This window comes from Chlorocebus sabaeus, chromosome 12 (assembly GCF_047675955.1).
Source record: "Chlorocebus sabaeus isolate Y175 chromosome 12, mChlSab1.0.hap1, whole genome shotgun sequence".
Classification (NCBI taxonomy): Eukaryota; Metazoa; Chordata; class Mammalia; order Primates; family Cercopithecidae; genus Chlorocebus; species Chlorocebus sabaeus.
Window position 1 is genome coordinate 94,656,677 of NC_132915.1, and position 18,127 is coordinate 94,674,803.

Below are 18,127 nucleotides of genomic sequence, written 5' to 3' on the forward strand. Positions count from 1 at the left end.
ATGCACAAATGCCAGCACATTAATCGCGTTGAAATAGTTAACTGCATGCGATGTGAAAGTCACCTCATTTAAAGTGTTTAAAAAAGGGGCCTGGGAGAGTGCAGTGTATGTGAGAATCACGTGGACACCCATCGCCTCTGAACCTCGGTTTCCTTGCCGTAAACTGGCAAAGAGACCGTGTGAGCTGTGTTCCCTGGGGCCAAGAGATTCCAAGAAGGAAAACCTGGGATTCCTGGGACTGGGATGAGGGCCGGGGGCCGGAAGGGGAGGGGCATGTAGGGACGGCTGGGGGGCAGCCCAGATAAGGCTTTCAATACTGGGTAGCAGCGTCTACACAGGCGGAGATCCCTGCATCTCACTTCTCGCAGGGCTGACCAGTGGCCAGAGGTGGGACCGGCCAGGCTCGGCCCAACCAAGTCTGGGAGCAGAGGACACTGAGTGACGGATCCCAGGGACTACCCTCACTGGCCTGTGGCTCTCCTGACACCACAAGAGAAGTCCAGGAGCTGACCTTGGGTCCTAATGGGGGACACCTTCCTGACTGCAGGCTGGCAGGGTGGTGTGGTGGTCAGTGTACTGGGCTCTGTGTCTCGGCCCCTACCTGCTGTGTGACGGTGGGCCAGACTCCTAACCTCTCTGTGCCTCTATTTCTTCAATGGCTAACAGAGACACTAGCAGCCCCCACATCCGATCACAGTGGTCTGAAGGTTAAAGGCAAGGGCGGCACGAGGCCTACAGCAAGAGCTCTGAGCAGGGAGCTGCCCAGGGAGTTCCACCACCATCTCCCCTCTGGCCGCCAAGAAAACTGAGGCTCATGGTGACCTGGCCCAGGTCTGTTGGACTCAGGGTCCTTCTCATCCCCACGATCAGAGGGCTGCCACCAGGGAAGGAGCTGGCCCCTAGACACAGCCCAGGAAGCACACAGGGAAGGATGCCATGGGAACTTCGGTATGTTATTGCAAAAAAACGCCACATTTATTGCTATTTGAACCCTGCTTTCATGCCTCCATTACCCAGAAAATGTGCCACGGGAGACACCAGGAGAGGCAGGAGATCAACCTCCTTGCACAAATCCCACTCCCTCGGATGCTGTCCTCAGCGAGGGTGACTGGGGGCCAACCAGCGGGCCCACCCGCAGAATGGCAGAGGAGGTAGGTTGACCCTGCGGACGCTGAGCTCTGTGGCGAAGGTCCTGGCCTTCTGGTAGAAGAAGAGCGACTTCTCGCGGTCCAGGAGGAAGTTGTGGGAGATGGTGGCCGGCCGCGTGTAGATCTTCAGCTGTGCCTTCTTGTTGCCCAGGTCCACGGCGGCTGCCAGTGCCAGCTGGTAGTACCCGGCTGCGTCAAACGGGTCCTGAAGGGGACAGGTCATGGTCAGCAAAAGGGGGACTTGGAGCCCGTCTTCCCAGAGGCCGTTCCTGTGTCCAGGTCATTCCACATGTCCAGCCAATGCTGGGTCACCCCATGAGCCCCGAAGCCTGTGACACTGCTGTGGTCTCAGCTGCAGGAGGTGGGGACGACCCTGACACCCCTGGAAGCCTTCCTGACTGTCCCTACACCCCACTCACCCCAAGCCTCCTGCCCCAGTGCCACCCTCTCTGCAGGCAGTGGCTGCTTTCCCCATGGGCTGAGGTCAGGGCAGATCCTGCCTGCTCTGAGAGTTCCATGCAGGACCCGTGGCTCTAAGCCACAGCAGGGGCACTGCGTTGAGTGACCCAGGCTCCCCTCTCGCCCGTGTCCATGCTGACCATTTCCAGGCCCTCCACAGGCCAGGCCAGGTACAAAACCATCTCTCAGGTGTCCTCTCTGGCAATGTTCCCTGAAATATTGACGGAGTGTGACTCCCCAGACATCCACTCCCATTTTCAATGCATCTTTGGCTCAAACTCACCATCCCTGGGTTGGGATGCCGTCTCCCAGACCTCCTCCTTGACCCTCCCATGCCCCACCCGGCTTCTCCCTAGGCACCTCCTCCACATCGGGGTCACCCAAGGGACCTCTCTAAGACCCATGCCTGGCCTGTCCCTCTTTACCATCTCAAGATGGCTCCCAGGGCCAACGACAAAGTCCAAGATCCAGCAGTCCATTCCCTCACTGTCCCGCCCCACACACGGAGCAGGGGCGTGAGAAGGCCCCGAGTCACCGCCACTGCTCATCCAATGGCCCCCGGCCCAGCCGAACACTGGACTCTGTGCTGGGTGCGTGGCTGAGCCTAACGTCCTTGCTCCCAGTCTGAGGGACCTGGGAGTGAACACTGACCACACAGGGTGGCCCGGGCTGTGGCAGAAGGGAGCCCAGGAGGCCCCAGACTCAGCCGGGGTGTGGAAGGGAAAGGCCTCCTGAAGGGGTGGGGGCTTCCCAACTAAACAGGAAGGAGCCAGCCAATGTATATGTCTCTGCGTGTGCCTGTGCGTGTTTGTGTGCCTGTGTGTGCATGTCCCTGTGTGCATGCCTGTGTGTGCGTGTGTCTGTGCCTGTGTGCATTTGCGTGTGCATTTCCATGTGCCTGTAGTGTGTGCAGCAGCTAGTGAGTGGAAGGCTGAGCCAGGACACACCTAATCCACCCTATTCCAGGGCTCACTCTCACATGTAGACTAAAGGGGACCCCATTTTAGAGGCAATAGGCAAAGATGTCCATTTACCCCTGCTTCTTTGCCAGCCTTCCAGGCTCCATCCAGCCTGGCTTTTTCTCCGACTCCTCTGGGCCCTGGGTCCAGAGCCTCCTATACAATGAGGAGGGTGTAGCCTTGGAAAGACAGCTGCCCTTGGGGAATTCCAAGGGGGCCTCCCTGTGGGAAGCTGGCCTGTGCTGACAACATACTCACGATGAGGCCCACAGGGCTGTGCATGGGAAGGAGATGAAGGAGGGCTGTGCATGGGAAGGAGGGCTGTGCATGAAAAGGAGGACTGTGCATGGGAAGGGGGACTGTGCATGGGAAGGAGGTGAAGGAGGACTGTGCATGGAAAGGAGGACTGTGCATGGGAAGGGGGATTGTGCATGGGAAGGAGGTGAAAAAGGGCTGTGCATGGGAAGGAGGTGAAGGAGGACTGTGCATGAGAAGGAGGGCTGTGCATGGGAAGGGGGACTGTGCATGGGAAGGACTGTGCATGGGAAAGAGGGCTGTGCATGGGAAGGAGGACTGTGCATGGGAAGGAGGGCTGTGCATGGGAAGGACTGTGCATGGGAAGGAGGGCTGTGCATGGGAAGGAGGACTGTGCATGGGAAGGAGAGCTGTGCATGGGAAGGAGGACTGTGCATGGGAAGGAGGGCTGTGCATGGGAAGGAGGACTGTGCATGGGAAGGAGGGCTATGCATGGGAAGGAGGGCTGTGCATGGGAAGGAGGACTGTGCATGGGAAGGAGGGCTGTGCATGGGAAGGAGGACTGTGCATGGGAAGGAGGGCTGTGCATGGGAAGGAGGACTGTGCATGGGAAGGAGGTGAAGGAGGACTGTGCATGGGAAGGAGGTGAAGGAGGGCTGTGCATGGGATGGAGGACTGTGCATGGGAAGGAGGTGAAGTAGGGCTGTGCATGGGAAGGAGGACTGTGCATGGGAAGGAGGACTGTGCATGGGAAGAAGGTGAAGGAGGCCTCTGCCCCTCGACCCCAACCGTGGACTTGGCCTCTCAGGTACTACTTGGCCCTTTCCTTTCTCCTGGACAGGTGCAGTGGGCGGCAGGCTTCACCAAGAGACATAAAGGCCTCTTCTGGGAGGTCCGTCCCCCTGGGTCCCAGGCGAGCCCCTGAGCGGTGAGCAGCGTCCCTCTGGGCCTGACACCTGGCACCTCCATGTCTGGCTGGGACTTGGGAGGCCACAGGGACCACTTCTGACAATCAGGTGTCGCCAGCACTGAGCTGAGGCCTCCCGGGCAGCCCCAGACCTGTTGTGGGGGATACGGGGCAGGGTCTTAGGGCTGACCCAGCTCCTCATGTTGTCCGAAGGCCCCCAAGATCTCGGCCCCTGGACTGCAGTGCCCTGGCCCCTCAGCCCATAAGGAGCACTGACACGGTGCCAGTGCAATGCTGAGGAGAGGCGGTGCCTGCTGGGCAGAGGGGTGGACACACCCCAGGTCTGAGTCTGCCAGTCCCAGCTCTCCACCCCTGCAGGGCTGGGGCAGAGGGAGCACAGCCCCTCCCCTCGAGACACACCCGACCCAGCAAGGCCTCAGCCTGGTTGGCTGGGGCCTCGCCCCACTGCACCTGCCCTGAGCTGGGGTTTCCCTGTCTGTGAACCCAATGGTAAGATACTGGTCCCACCCCACCCTTCCTGGGTGGTGTGAAGATTCAAGGTGTCTCGGGACTCCAGGAAGGAGTTGCTCAGTGCAGGCTGGCACCCTGGGCAGGCTTCCTAGAGGAGGTGCCAGGATTTGGGTTACATCTTGCAACGTGGATTCAATGTGAGGATGCTGCTGTCCTCTGAAATGTCCTTCTCCCAACCCTGTTTTCTTTGTTAAATGCAACTTGACATTTGACTGTCAAGACTCAGCTTTGGTGTCACCTCCTCCAGGAGGGCCCCCCTGACTACAATCCCCCTTCTTTACCCAGAGGCCACCATTGCCCACTCATGTGTCAGCCTCCCTGGCTGAGACTGAGTTCCTGAGGGTGGGGCCTGGCCATCTTGGGAACTGGGTTGTGTCTCCTAACCTTGCCGGCTCCTCCAGCCATGTGCAGAGTTCTAGGGAGGCCACTGGGCCATTCCTAAGGAAGGCTGGAACCCAGGCCTCTGGGGTCTGGGTGGAGATCTCATTCCGAGGGGGCCGGGAACACCCCAAGCCCTGCCCCTCCCCACCCACCTTCAGGTCGTAGAAGATGATGCCACCGAGCACCAGGTACACCTTCACGTAGTACAGGGTCTCCTCGTCGAACTCCAGCGGCGAGTTGCAGAGGTACAGGGCCTTGAGGTAGAAGTGCTCCGCCAGCTTGCCTTGGCCCAGCCAATGGTGCAGGGCGGCCGGCCGGTGGTAGGCCACGTGCTCGTTTAGCCGGTCCCCTGGGGTGCAGGCCAAAGGGACAGGTGTGAGGACATGGCTCCTTGGGGCAGGGAGGGCACAGGCCCCTCAGGAGCAGGTATGCAGACCCCGGGCAGCACACCTGGCTTGCCTCTAGGCACCTGTGGTCACCTGGGCAGCTATGGCCAGTCCCTTCCAGGTTCCCAGACTCACTTTCCCATCTGCAAAGCAGAACTAATAAGGCCTGCCCCTGTCTACTGTGAGGCTTTGGCAAATTCGGACTTGGATGGCCCAGCTCTGTGTCTACACATAGCCACCTGCCTTTGCTCACTGGTTTTAACCAGGGGAGCCCAAAAGCCATGCAGTTCAGGTGCTCCCGGGCACCCCAGCTCCAGGCAACCCACAGACGTGACATCTGACTCCTGCTGGGTGTGTCACGATCAGAGCCCCCTACCTTGGGGAGTCAGCTGCACACCTACTGTGTACTGCGCCACGGGGCACAAGGCGCTGGGGCATGTGGCCTGCCTAGGGTTCCCTGTCTCTGGAGAGGGACAGACGACCCTGGCACAGCACCAGGGGATGCCTGGTCTTAAGGGGCAGACTGCTGGAAGGGGAACTGGGATTTTATCAGCCAGAGAGCCGTGTGGTTGATGAGGGTGGGAAGGGCACAAGAGAAAGGGAATGTGCCACTCAGCCTGGCACATACAGGGACCAACGAGATGCCTGGCATGTCTGGAAGGCAGAGGGCACACTGGGCGGCCCTTGTGGTCAGCAGTGGAAACAGGCAGAGGAAGCAGAACTCAGTCAGGCAGGGAGCTGTGCACTGTGTGAGAGACCTCGGGTTGTTCCTCACAGCCGGACGGGGAAGCCAGGTGGGCAGATCTGCCTGCCTGGACAGGAGCCCAGGAAAATCCAGCAGCTGTTTCAGCTCCTGGCCTGCAGACCTGGAGGCTGGACTCTGGCAAAGTGTGGGTCCTGGCAGGGCAGGGGCTGAGGGGACTTACCCAGAGTGATGCTGAGTGCTAGGGCCATGTAGGCAAACTCCATGCCCTCCTAGGGCTTTTCCAGTGTGTCCAGCAGTGCCACCAGCTTGTTGCACAGCTGTAGCTGCAGCTCCACCTTGCGGTTGCCCGTAGTCACTGCCAGGGGCAGGGCCCGGTCCTACCACACAGGCAGGTGGGGTCAGGTTTCCCGCAGCACCCACCTTGACCAGCGCCCTCCTCAGAGCTCAAACATGTGCTTGGAACTTCCCAGGCCCCAGCTACCCCTGCATCTCGACACAGTTCTGTGCTCTGGGATAACACACAGTTCAGACACCCAAGTTGGGGGCTGAAGAGTCACCTGAGGCCCATCCAGCTACACCTGAGAGCCTCAGACCAGCCTCTCCCACCTGGGCACCGTGGGTCTGACTGGGGGGAGCCAGCACTCCTCTCTGCTCTAAAAATGCCACATTGATCTGTGCCCAGGGCTGAGCCACACCGTGACCTCAGAGGAAGGGAGAAGCCGTCCCACTTCGGGGTACATGCAGACCTGGGCCTCCCACTGATATGCTGTGTGTCCTTTGACATATCCCTGTGCCTCTCTGAGCCTCAGTTTCCTCATCTGGAAGATGGGGACAAGACTTCCCACTCATGGTTGCTTGAGGACATCAGGTACAAGGATACAGCCATTGTCATGACCAGGACCCGAGCGTTTGTCCCGGACAGGGGCATGGTCAATATCATTCCTGGTGAGACCACTTAGAAACTCATCATGTGCATGGGTGGCCCTGCCTCCAGGTGTGAGGCCACTAGCCTGCCACACCTGTGCCTCAGCCCTCCGGGTGCCCCACTGAGGCCCACCCACATCAGCCCACAGGCCAGCTCACCCGGTAGAAGGACATGCCTTCCTCCCGCTCCTAGGCCCCATTGAAGAAGATGTCTCCAGCTGCCTCAAACAGCTCCAGCCCCAGGTTTGGGTCACCTGTGTACAGGTCCACATTCTGTGCCACCTGAAAGGACACAGAAGTTCCCTCAAGACCCACACCTAGCGAGGTGGCTACGCGCACCTTTGCCAGGCTCCTTCCTCTCACACACTACAGGTACACCTGAGCATTTTTCAGACCCTGTGCATGAGGGCTGCCCCCACCACTGGCATGAGGACAATGAACTGATGCACCTGAGTGCTGGGAGGTGACTGAGCAGCTGCAGCCCAGGACCCTGACACCTGTGAATCCTACCAACAGCACTAGCCCTAGCCCACTACCCCTGCACTCAAACCAGTCTCCGTGGCCCCCAGATTGCTGGGAGCCCAGTCCCTGGCTCCTTTATGCGTTGCTACATCCCTGCCACATCAGCAGTGTTTGTGGGTGGGCCTGGTCCCCTCTTGGCCATGAGCTCTTGTTCCCTCTCCTCAGCTCAAGGAGGTATATAGCAGGTGCTCAATAATGAAAGCTTCACCAGGCTCGTGGGCTTCACAATTTGTACCAGATCACACTGTGTTTCGGAAAGCCTCTGAAAACAGCCACTATGATAGATTCATTTTGTAAGATGTGCCACGTGTCGCTTGGAGCAAGTTCTTCTGTGTGTTAACTGAGTGGTCACATTATTTGAGCATGTGCTGTATACCAGCAGGTGCTGTGCACCGTGAGGGGCCGCGCCTCTGCCCTCAGGGAGAAGATGTTGGCCACTGGGGGAGGATGTGAGGGAACCAGTTGGAGGGAGGGAAAAGGCACACAACAGGTGCTCAGCAGTGGCTTAGGAATGAGTGGATGGATGGATGAATGAATGAGGAGAGGTAGACACATGGATGGATGGATGGGTGTGTGGATAGATTGATGGATGGATGGATGGATGGATGGATGGATAGATGGGTGGAATGATGTGTGTATATCTGTATGTATGTATGGGTGGGTAGATAATGTATGGATGGGTGGAGGGTAGATGATGTATGTACATGTGGATGGATAGATGGTGGATAGACGAATGTATGGATAAACAAATAGACAGATAGATGAATGGAGGGATGCATTAATAGGTAGATTGGTGGGTGGGTGGATGGATGAACGATGGATGGATGGATGGACGAACGGTGAATGGATGGATGGGAGGAAGGATGGATGATGGAAGGATGGATGGATGGAAGGATGGATGAATGGATGGGTGGATGGATGATGGATGGATGGAAGGATGAACAGGTGAATGGATGGATGATGGAAGGATGAATGGACAGATGGATGGAACAACAGATGAATGGATGGATAGACGGGTGAATGGATAAATAAAAGGATGGATGAATGATGGATGGATGAAGGGACGAATGGATGGACAGATGGATGGATGATGGATGGATGGACGGTGGATGGATGGATGGATGGATGGATGATGGATGAATGGAAGGATGAACAGATGAATGGATGGATGATGGAAGGATGGATGGATGAATGGATAGATGGATGAATGATGGATAGATGGAAGGATGAACAGGAGGTGAGTAGATGGTTGATGGAAGGATGGATGGATGATGGATGGATATATGGACGAATGGATATATGCACGAATGGATAAATGGATGAATGAATAAATGGGAATGATGGATGGATGAATGGTGGATGGATGAATGGTGGATGGATGAATGGTGGATGGATGGAAGGATGAACAGGTGGATGGATGGAAGGATGGAAAGATGAACAGGTGAATGGATGGTTGATGGAAGGATGAATGGATGGATGGATGGACAGATGAATGGATGGACAGATGGGTGAATGGATGGATGATAAATGGATGAAGGATGGATGATAAAAGGATGGATGGATGAATGGACAGATGGATGGATGATGGTTGGATGATGGATGGATGGAAGGATGAATAGATGAATGGATGGATGATGGAAAGATGGATGGTGGAAGGATGGATGGATGAATGAATGGATAAATGGATGGATGGAAGGATGGACAGGAGGTGAGTGGATGGATGATGGAAGGATGGATGGATGAATGGACGAACAGATGGATGGATGGTGGCTGAATGAATGGATGATAAAGGAATGAATGAATGATGGATGGATGAATGGATGGATGGATGGATGGATGGATGGATAGATGGATAGATGATGGATGGATGAATGGAAGGATGAACAGATGAATGGAAGGATGAACAGGTGAATGGATGGATGATAGAAGGATGGAGGGATGGATGGATGGAAGGATGAGCAGGCAAGTGGATGAATGATGGAAGGATGGATGGATGATGGATGGATGGACGATGCATGGATGGAAGAATGAAGAGGTGAATGGATGATGGATGGATGGACAATGCATGGATGGAAGAATGAACAGGTGAATGGATGATGGAAGGATGGAAGGATGGAAGAATGGATGGAGGGATGGATGAACAGGTGAATGGATGGATGGATGATAAAAGGATGGATGATGAATGGAAGGATGGATGGACAGGTGAATGGATGGATCATGGATGGATGGAAGATGGTTGGATGGATAATGGAAAGATGGATGGAAGGATGGATGGACGGAAGGCTGGATGGATGGAAGGATGGATGGATGGATGAAGAGGTGAATGGATGGACGAAGAGGTGAACAGAAGAATGATGGATGGATGGATGGATGGATGGATGGATAGAATGATGAACAGTTGGATGGATGATGGAAAGATAGATGGAAGGATGGATGGATGGACAAACAGGTGAATGGATGGACAGGTGAATGAATGGATGATAAAAGGATGGATGGATGATGGATGGATGGATGATAGATGGATGGATGGACAGATGGATGGATGATGGATGGATGGATGGATGGATGCGTGGAAAGACGAATAGGTGAATGGATGATGGAAGGATGGATGGATGGATGCATGATTGGATGGATGGATGGAAGGACCCACAGGTGTATGGGAAGATGATGGAAGAATGGATGGGTGGATGGAGGATGGATTGATGGATAGAAGGATGAGCAGGTAAACAGATAGATGATGGAAGGATGAATGGATGGGTGGATGGACAGGTGAATGGATGGATAGACGGGTGAATAGATGGATGATAAAAGGATGGATGAATGAAGGATGGATGGATGATGGACGGATGGACAGATGGATGGATGGATGGATGGATGGAAGGATGAACAGGTAAATAGATGATGGGAGGATGAATGGATGGGTGGATGGACAGAGAGTGAACAGCACAGGGGTCCTCCTGCATCCCTTGCCACTCACCTGGATGTACAGGTCCACCAGCTCGCTCTGCCACAGGAGGTAATAGATCCTCCCTGCTTGCAGCCAGGCATGCGCCTCCTTCTCTTTCTTCTGGAGGTCAATGAAAATCCCCAGACTTCGTTTGGTGTAGTCCAGAGAGGATCTGTAGGCCCTGGAATCAGACACAGGTGTCAGAACAAGGGCTCTCATCCTCCTGGAACCAGTCTGCCTCCTCCCGTGGGTCTGGTGACAGATGAATCTGGAATGTGCAGACTGGGAACGGCCCTCTTGTGTGTGCAGTGTTCTGCCCTTCCCAGGCTGCTGGGAGGGCCAGGGTGAACACACATGGCATGGAAAAGATGAACGACATCCATCTGAGGGAATCGAGCATCATGATGCCCTGTGGCAGGAGGGGTGTGCTAGTCCATCTTCCCTGCCTCCCAGACATGGCCTGTGTCTTCTCCAGACGCACCAGGAGCCGTTAGTGTTCAGAGGCTATCTAGGCCGATGGTTCTCAATGTGGGCAGGCATCATAGTCACTCAGAGGCCTGTCCTTATAGCTTGCTGGTCCTGCCCCCAGAGCTTCCGGCTCCACAGGCCTGGGGCAGGCCCTAGAACTCCCACTTGCCGCAAGCTCCTAGGTGACATGGATGCTGCTCTACTTGTCCAGGAACTATACATGGCTCTAGCACACTGGCCCATTTTCCTTCTGTGAACCTGAGGCCAAGACTGTAGCCAGTCTTCCAGGTCCCCACGGAATCTGGCTTCTTCCCTGTTCTCTCAGTAAGTCCAACACTCGAAGGGGTGTGACTGCATCAATGTCACCAGGCCCTGTGGGTGGGGTGGCCAGGGCCATGGTTACCCCACCAGGTCAGGATGCTTGGGAGAAGCTGAGTAGGCCACATATGGGACGTGAGACCTTGAAACCCTGCCCCAGGGAAGCAGGTGACACACTGGCTCTGTCTTTTGTGGGAGAGAAGCCACAGGTGGCTGCTGTGGTCACATTTAAGAGGACAGATGATGGCCAGGAATGAAGATTCGGGGCAGGCAGAGGTCAGATGACAAAAGCCACCATAGTAGGAAGAACAGCCCAGAGTGTACCTACTGCCTCTGCTGGGGTTGAGGTGACCTTTGACCCAACAAGGGAGGCTCAAGCTGGGACTCACAGGCCAGCAACAGCCCTGGGATGACCCCAGGCCCGCCAGCTCAAAGCATCTGATGCCAAGGAACCAAATGATGAAAAGGAGAGGGGCTGCTGGCGCCCTGGGCCAGCTTCCCTGTGACCCCCTCCCTGCTCTGCCCGCCTCCACCTCTACCACTGCAAAGCCAGCCCTTACCACTTTGTGCCCAGGGACAGGTAGAGCTGACTGATGGTCTCCAGGAGCTGCCCCTCCAGCACCTTGTCGGCCACCTTGAGGGCCAGGGAGAGCTGGAGATCGTGGTAGATGACACACTGGGCCTCGCTGGGCATGACGGCGCTGTAGGAGTAGCACAGCCACTGGATGGCCCACAGCTGGCCTGGGCAGAAGACAAAATGGAAGACGTTAGTCTCCCAGCATCGAAGCAAGGCTGGCTGGGCTCGGAGGCCCCTGCTTGCCTCTTTCACACCTCTGTGAGCCTGGGCCCCATAGGCAGGGAGACTGAGCGCAGATAGGCCATGCACCTGTGCCAGGGCAGACGCCGAGCACACCGTGACATGGGCACACCTTGGTGCAGATGCTCATGGTACAGGCCGGCCTTCTTTACAACTCCCAGGGCCGAGGTCCTGGCCAGGCTCAGCCCCTGCACCAGGCCATCTATTTCTGCTTCACAAAGCCCCTGTGGCCAGGACCAGGGCCGCCTTCAGCCTGAGCTGATGAGGCCAGGGGCACAAGTAGCCCCTGTCGCAGATGGAACCCTGAGAGCAAAGCCAAGCATCATGTCTGCCACACATGGCATCATGTTGGGGGAATGGGGTTCAAAGCCGGCCCCTGGCATTCCTAGACATGCTTCTCTCATGCAACCAGGCTCCCAAGTCAGAGGCTCACTGGCCTCTCCCAAAGCCAGGGCGCTGGGAACGGTGGGAAGCTTCTGATTTTCTACTGTCAGAAACATTCCGGAGATTAACACAGGAAACCAGGTACGCCGAATGGACATCTGTCACATACGCCACCCAACAACAGCCAACACAGTCCTCCCAACACAGTCCTCTCGAGCACCCTCTCGAGCACCCTCTCGAGCACCCATGGGACATTCCCCATGACAGACCATGTGCCAGGCCACAAAACGAGCCTCAGTGAATGGAGAAGGACTGAGACCAAAGCAGAGGTGTTCTTCAGCTGTACTGGCACGAAACTGGAAATCGACAGTGAAGGAAATGTGGGAAATTCAAAAATATGCGGAAATTACACACTCCTAAACAACCAGTGAGTCAAAGAGACCATCAGGGAAACTGAAAACTAATTTGAGAAGAATGCAAACAAATGCACAGCCCGGGCCAGCGCGGTGGCTCACGCCTCTCATCCCAGCACTGTGGGAGGCCGAGGCAGGAGGATCGCTTGAGTCCAGGAGTTTGAGATCAGCCTGGGAAACATGGTGAAATGCTGTCTCTATTAAAAAAAAAAAAAAAAAAAAATTAGCCGGGTGGGGTGGTGCACATCTGTAATTCCAGCTACTCGGGAGGCTGAGGCATGAGAGTGGCTTGGAAACTGGGTAGAAGTTGCAGTGAGCCAAGATTGCACCACTGCACCCCAGCCTGGGCAATAGAGCAAAACTCTGTCTTAAAAAAAAAAAAAAAATTACAGTGTATCAAAAATTCCAAGATGCAGCTAAAGCAGTGCTGAAAGGGAAATTTATAACTGTAAATGTCTACATTCAAAGAAAGAAGAAAAATCTCAAATCAAAAACCTAACCTTCCACCGTGAGAAAAAGAACTAAACCCAAAGTAAATAAAAGGAAGAAAATAATAAACGTGAGAGTGGAAATGGGAAGTAAAAATACAGAGAATGGAATAACAAAAGAGATAATCAACAGAACCAAAAGTGGATTTTTTGAAAATAATAACAAAATTGACAAATCTTTCACCAGACTGACCAAGAAAACAAAGATGGGGCACAAATGACTAAAATCAGAGACTGAGCACCATGGCTCATGCCTGTCATCCCAGCACTTTGTGAGGCCGAGGGGTAAGGATCGCTGAGGCCAGCATTCAAGACCAGCCTGGGGAAACATGATGAGACCTCATCTCTAATAAAAATAAATAAATAAACAATTACAAACCCAAGTTTCTAAAATCAGAATGAAAGAGGAAACATTATTGCCAATCTGACAGAAATAAAAAGAATCCATGAAAACACTACGAACAATTTTACACCAAGAAACCAGACCATCTAGACACAACAACCAAACTCCTAGAAGGACACAAACTACCGAAAGTGACTCAAAAATGACCCCAAGGAAGCATGTGGGGTACCAGCCCCGCCCTCGGTCTCCTCGACCGTTCAGCGCAGGGTGGGGAGACAGGGAAGCATGATCCCCGTTCCCTGGCCTGCATTTCCAAGTCTGAATCCCCCAGCACCCCGGGGAGGGCCTCGTAGGAGGAGGTACCACAGGCTATTGTGCCAGGAGCCACCGGAGGCTGCAGTGGGGGCTGGGGCGCTGGGTTCCTGGAGGGTCTCCTTCCAGTCAGAGAATGCCCCTGGGGAAGAAGCCTGGGTCTGAACCCCCTAACCCTCCTTGGGCAGATGTGTGGGACCGGGGCCCCTTCACACGGTCCTTTCCAAAATCTCATCCCTCCTAGGGCCAGGAGTGGGTGCCAGGCCTGTGCTGGGAAATGGGCAGGTTTGGTCACAGCCCCTGGGGCTCTGGTCCAGGTCATAGGAGGCACCTCTGAGTGGTCTCACTATGCCATGACAAAGCGCTGCAAGACAGAGGGGACCCACAACAGTATCCCTTGTCTCAGCCATTTCCCTGGACTCAACTTCCTCATCTATCGTCTGCGGCCTAGATTTCGGACACCCTGCCCACCTACTGTCTGTTCACTGCTCAGTCTGCAGTGACTGTTCGATAGCACTCCATGGCTCCCCAGTGCTCTTGGGGAAAAGGCCAAGCCACAGCCTGAGGCCCCAGGCCCTGCTTAGCTCTCCAGAAGAGCTTCTCACCATCCAGCACCCAACCCACCCACTCCCAACTCTGCACCTCCCTGCAGAAGCCCTGCTCACTCACCCCTGCTCACACCCCACTCATCCCCGCTCCCACTCCCGCTCACTCACCCCCACTCACTCATCCCCACTCACACCCCACTCATCCCCGCTCCCACTCACTCACACCCACTCACTCACCCCCACTCACACCCCATTCATCCCTGCTCACACTCCCGCTCACTCACCCCCACTCACTCACCCCCGCTCACACCCCACTCATCCCCGCTCACACTCCCGCTCACCCCCACTCACTCACCGCTGCTCACACCGCACTCATCCCCGCTCACACTCCCGCTCACTTACCCCCACTCACTCACCCCCGCTGACACCCCACTCATCCCTGCTCACACTCATGCTCACTCATTCCCATCACACCTCCGCTCACTCACCCCCACTCACACCCCACTCATCCCCGCTCACTCACCCCCACTCGCTCACCCCTGGGCCTTCACACAGGCTACACCACCAGCCCCTCCCCCACCACCAGTCCCTCATCCACCACCTATTACTTGACTAAATCCTCTCAACTCTCTGGTCCTTGACTAAAGAGGCTTCCCTAACCCAGGGCCAAGTGCTGCCCCGCCGTCACGCCACTCACCCTTTTGTGGCTTCTGTGGCCTGAAGCTCACATTCCCACGCTCAGTCTCTGCCACCCGAGGACCCCACAAGCCCCATTTGTGGGTGGGGCCTGGCACACTCTGCACAACCAGCTGCTTTTGCATGAACTGCTCCGCGGCTTTGGGCAATCACCCGTCCCTGTGTCCTCTGTCAAGTAGGATGACAGGTGCGCAGGCTGCCAACACACCAAGCAGATAACACGGTCACAAGAACTAGTGTTCAGGGCCTGGCTCATGGAGGGGCCCCAAGTCCCATCACAGCAGAGCCTGCCTTGATCCCAGGGTTATGTCTAGGAATTCCCAGCATGTAGGACTTTGAGTGCTCAAGGCAGGATGGTCCCTGGGCAAACCAGGAAGAGCTGGCTGCCTCAGTAGGGCACAGAGGGCCTGGTCCTGCATGGGAACCGCCTGTCTCCAGGGCACTTGCCAACATCTGCTGCTGCCCATGACTCAGCACTTTCGATGGTGGAAAATCCAACACTTGTTTCTGAATCACAAACCCCAGGTGTGCCCTGACCCGAGTGGCCCCAGAAGGCGCACAGGAGGAACTGGGGCACTCACTCTCCACATGGTCCATCTCCACGGCGATCAGAAGGGCCCACTCATAGTAGTCCTTGCCCTGCTGGGCCGGGCCCTGACGGGTGCAGAGGAGGCCCAGCTACAGGAGCACGTGGGTGAAGTCCCGGCCACACTCCCTGCAGGGCAGCCTCGAGAACAGCCGCACGGCCCCCAGGAGGTAGTGCTGGGCCAGCCTGCTGGCACTCGCATGCAGGCACAGGGTCCCGAAGTTGGCCAGCACCACTGCCTGGTTCCTCCGCTGGCCCAGGTCCCACGCCGCCCGTAGGGCACAGTAGTAGCCCTCAGCTGCCTGCCTCGTCCGGCCTGTCCTCTTCAGAGCCACGGCCACCATGGCTCTGAATCACACCCTCCTGGTCCTCGCTGGCCACCACTGCATCCTGGACAGACTGCAGGATGTTCAGGGCCACCGGGCTCTGTCCATGAAGCACGTGCAGCCAGGCCAGGGCCACCAGGCAGTCCAGGATGGCACGAACTCTGGCAACAGCACTGGCTTCCACCGCCTGTGTCATGAAGGTGATGGCTGGGCCGTGGTAGCCACGGTGGCTGTACAGTTGGGCCAGGCTGGCTTGGAGAAGGCCGCGCAGCGCCTGGCCTGTGCCCGGGGTTAGGGAGGCCAGTGCTCGCCTGTGGTAGTGGGAAGTCTGGATATGGAGGCTGTGGGGCTGGAGGGCGTTCTGGAGCACCAGGTTCACGCTTCTCAGCGAGCCGGCCAGCGAGTCCTGTGTCCTCAATGAGGCCACCTTGACACAGCTCAACACCAGGTGGGGCAGACACTTGCGGCCAGGAGTAGGAGCCAGGAGTAGATGTCAGCCAGGAGTAGGGAGCAGTCTGAGAGCCACGCAGCCTCTGGGGCTCCCGAGTTCCTGTGCAAAAGCAGCAGCCGCTCCAGGAAGGGCAGGACCACCTCGGGCTGCTTGAGGTGCACATGGTGCCTGGCCAGCAGGAAGCAGGTCCGGGCCTCAGCCTGCAGGCTCTGGCCACCCACCACCTGCTGCAGCACCAGCTACAGGAGCTCTCCCTCCACCTCCGTGCTGCAGATGTGGCCAGGCGTCCCCAGGAGCAGGGCCATGGCTTTGGGAACCACCTGTGTAAACTTCTCCCGTTCTGCTTCCGGTAAATGCTGGCCAGGTTGGTGTACACAGCCACCACCAGGAACAGGTCCCCAAAGCTGCCCTCCAGGGCCCCAAGTGCTTCCTCAAAGTACACCCGGGCCTGGGACAGCTTGAGCCTCCTGCTGCACAGCCGCCCCAGAAGGAAGCAGAGCCTGGCCAGGGCCATGAGGAGGCCAGCTTTCTTGGCCATGCCTCAGGCCTATGCCAGGCACCCAGTCAGCTCCTCCTCGTCGCTAAAGCTGCAGAACATGCCGCTCAGCCATGGCAGTGCCACATCGTACAGGCCACAGAAGCTGGCCTTGTACCCGGGGGCGTTCAGGAACAGCAGCAGTGAGCTCAGGGCCTCTGGGTCCTCCCAGTGGTCCTCAGCTTCCAAGAAGAAGGAGGGCTCCTCAGGGTCCTGCAAGCTCACGTTGCTGGATGCTGCACAGAGACCCCAGGACGCTGCCTCCTGGGGGCAGCCTGGACAGGTCTTGCATTGTTCCAGAACATTCTTCACCTTTGGCAGGGTCTCCTGTGGCTCCAGGCCCAGGCAAGGTGGAGGTATTCCTGCAAGTCACACACACACACACACAAATGTAACTTTTGTCAGTGTATTGGGCCCCCCGGTGAGGTACAGGAATCCATGAAATCCTCAACAGCCAATCAGAGCTATTGATCAGCTCAAAAGCTGCTATGCAAAATTCATAAAGCCACCGACGGCGCAGGACAGGGGTGTTGTACCCATGTACCCAGCTCCGTGCAGGGAAACGGATCATCCCTGCAGGAAGGACGGGAAAGCTTCCAGGTCCCTGTGGCCACCTTCACCTTGGATGGTCTGAAAACCTGAAGCCCACAGTTCCTAAAGGGTTAACAAAGGCCAGCCTGCTCCAGCAGCCCACTGATGCCTGCTGGCTTTGGTGGGTTCCTAGCCAAAGCCCCCTCCCAGAGATGAGCAAACAAGCGCATTTCCTGTTGGAAAATCTGGGATGAAAGGAGGCATTACTGGGAAGGAAAAAACCTATATTTAAACAGACTCTCTGTTTCAAGCTCACATGCAAAAAATATTTTCAATACAAACTGTCTCCTTATTCATCTGTAAAATCTTGGAATTAAAAAAATAAATAAATATGATTTAGAGGCAAATGTCTGACTTGACTACACTAGAATAGCTAAGAAATCTCCCCCAACCGGCAGAGGCACACAGCCCCTCCCAGCCACTACTGTGACCTCCGGGGCAGCTGGAGAGCCACGTGCCTTTGCTCCAGGGACTTTGGCAGAGGGTTCAACCACCGCCTCCTCGAGGCAAACCTACAACAGCCTTCCCTTCCCCACTGGCTCCCCTCAGGAAGGAGCAGACCCTTCAGGGACCTCAGTTGAGGCCCCTGCCACCTAAGGCTCTGAATTCTGCTACCCACTGAGGGCAGTGTGGCCTCCCATCTCTGAGGCAGAGCACAGGGTGAACTGCAGCTTCTCCAGGTCATGAAAAAGGAACCCACAGCTACATGTGGGCTCCAGCAGTGGA

General features: G+C 56.2%; 1 pseudogene; it reads right to left on the reverse strand.

Annotated features, from left to right (window-relative positions):
• Positions 1-1,046: 1,046 nt before the first annotated feature.
• The window catches only part of LOC140713114 (SH3 domain and tetratricopeptide repeat-containing protein 1-like), a 28,619-nt pseudogene continuing 11,538 nt past the window's right edge, over positions 1,047-18,127 (reverse strand).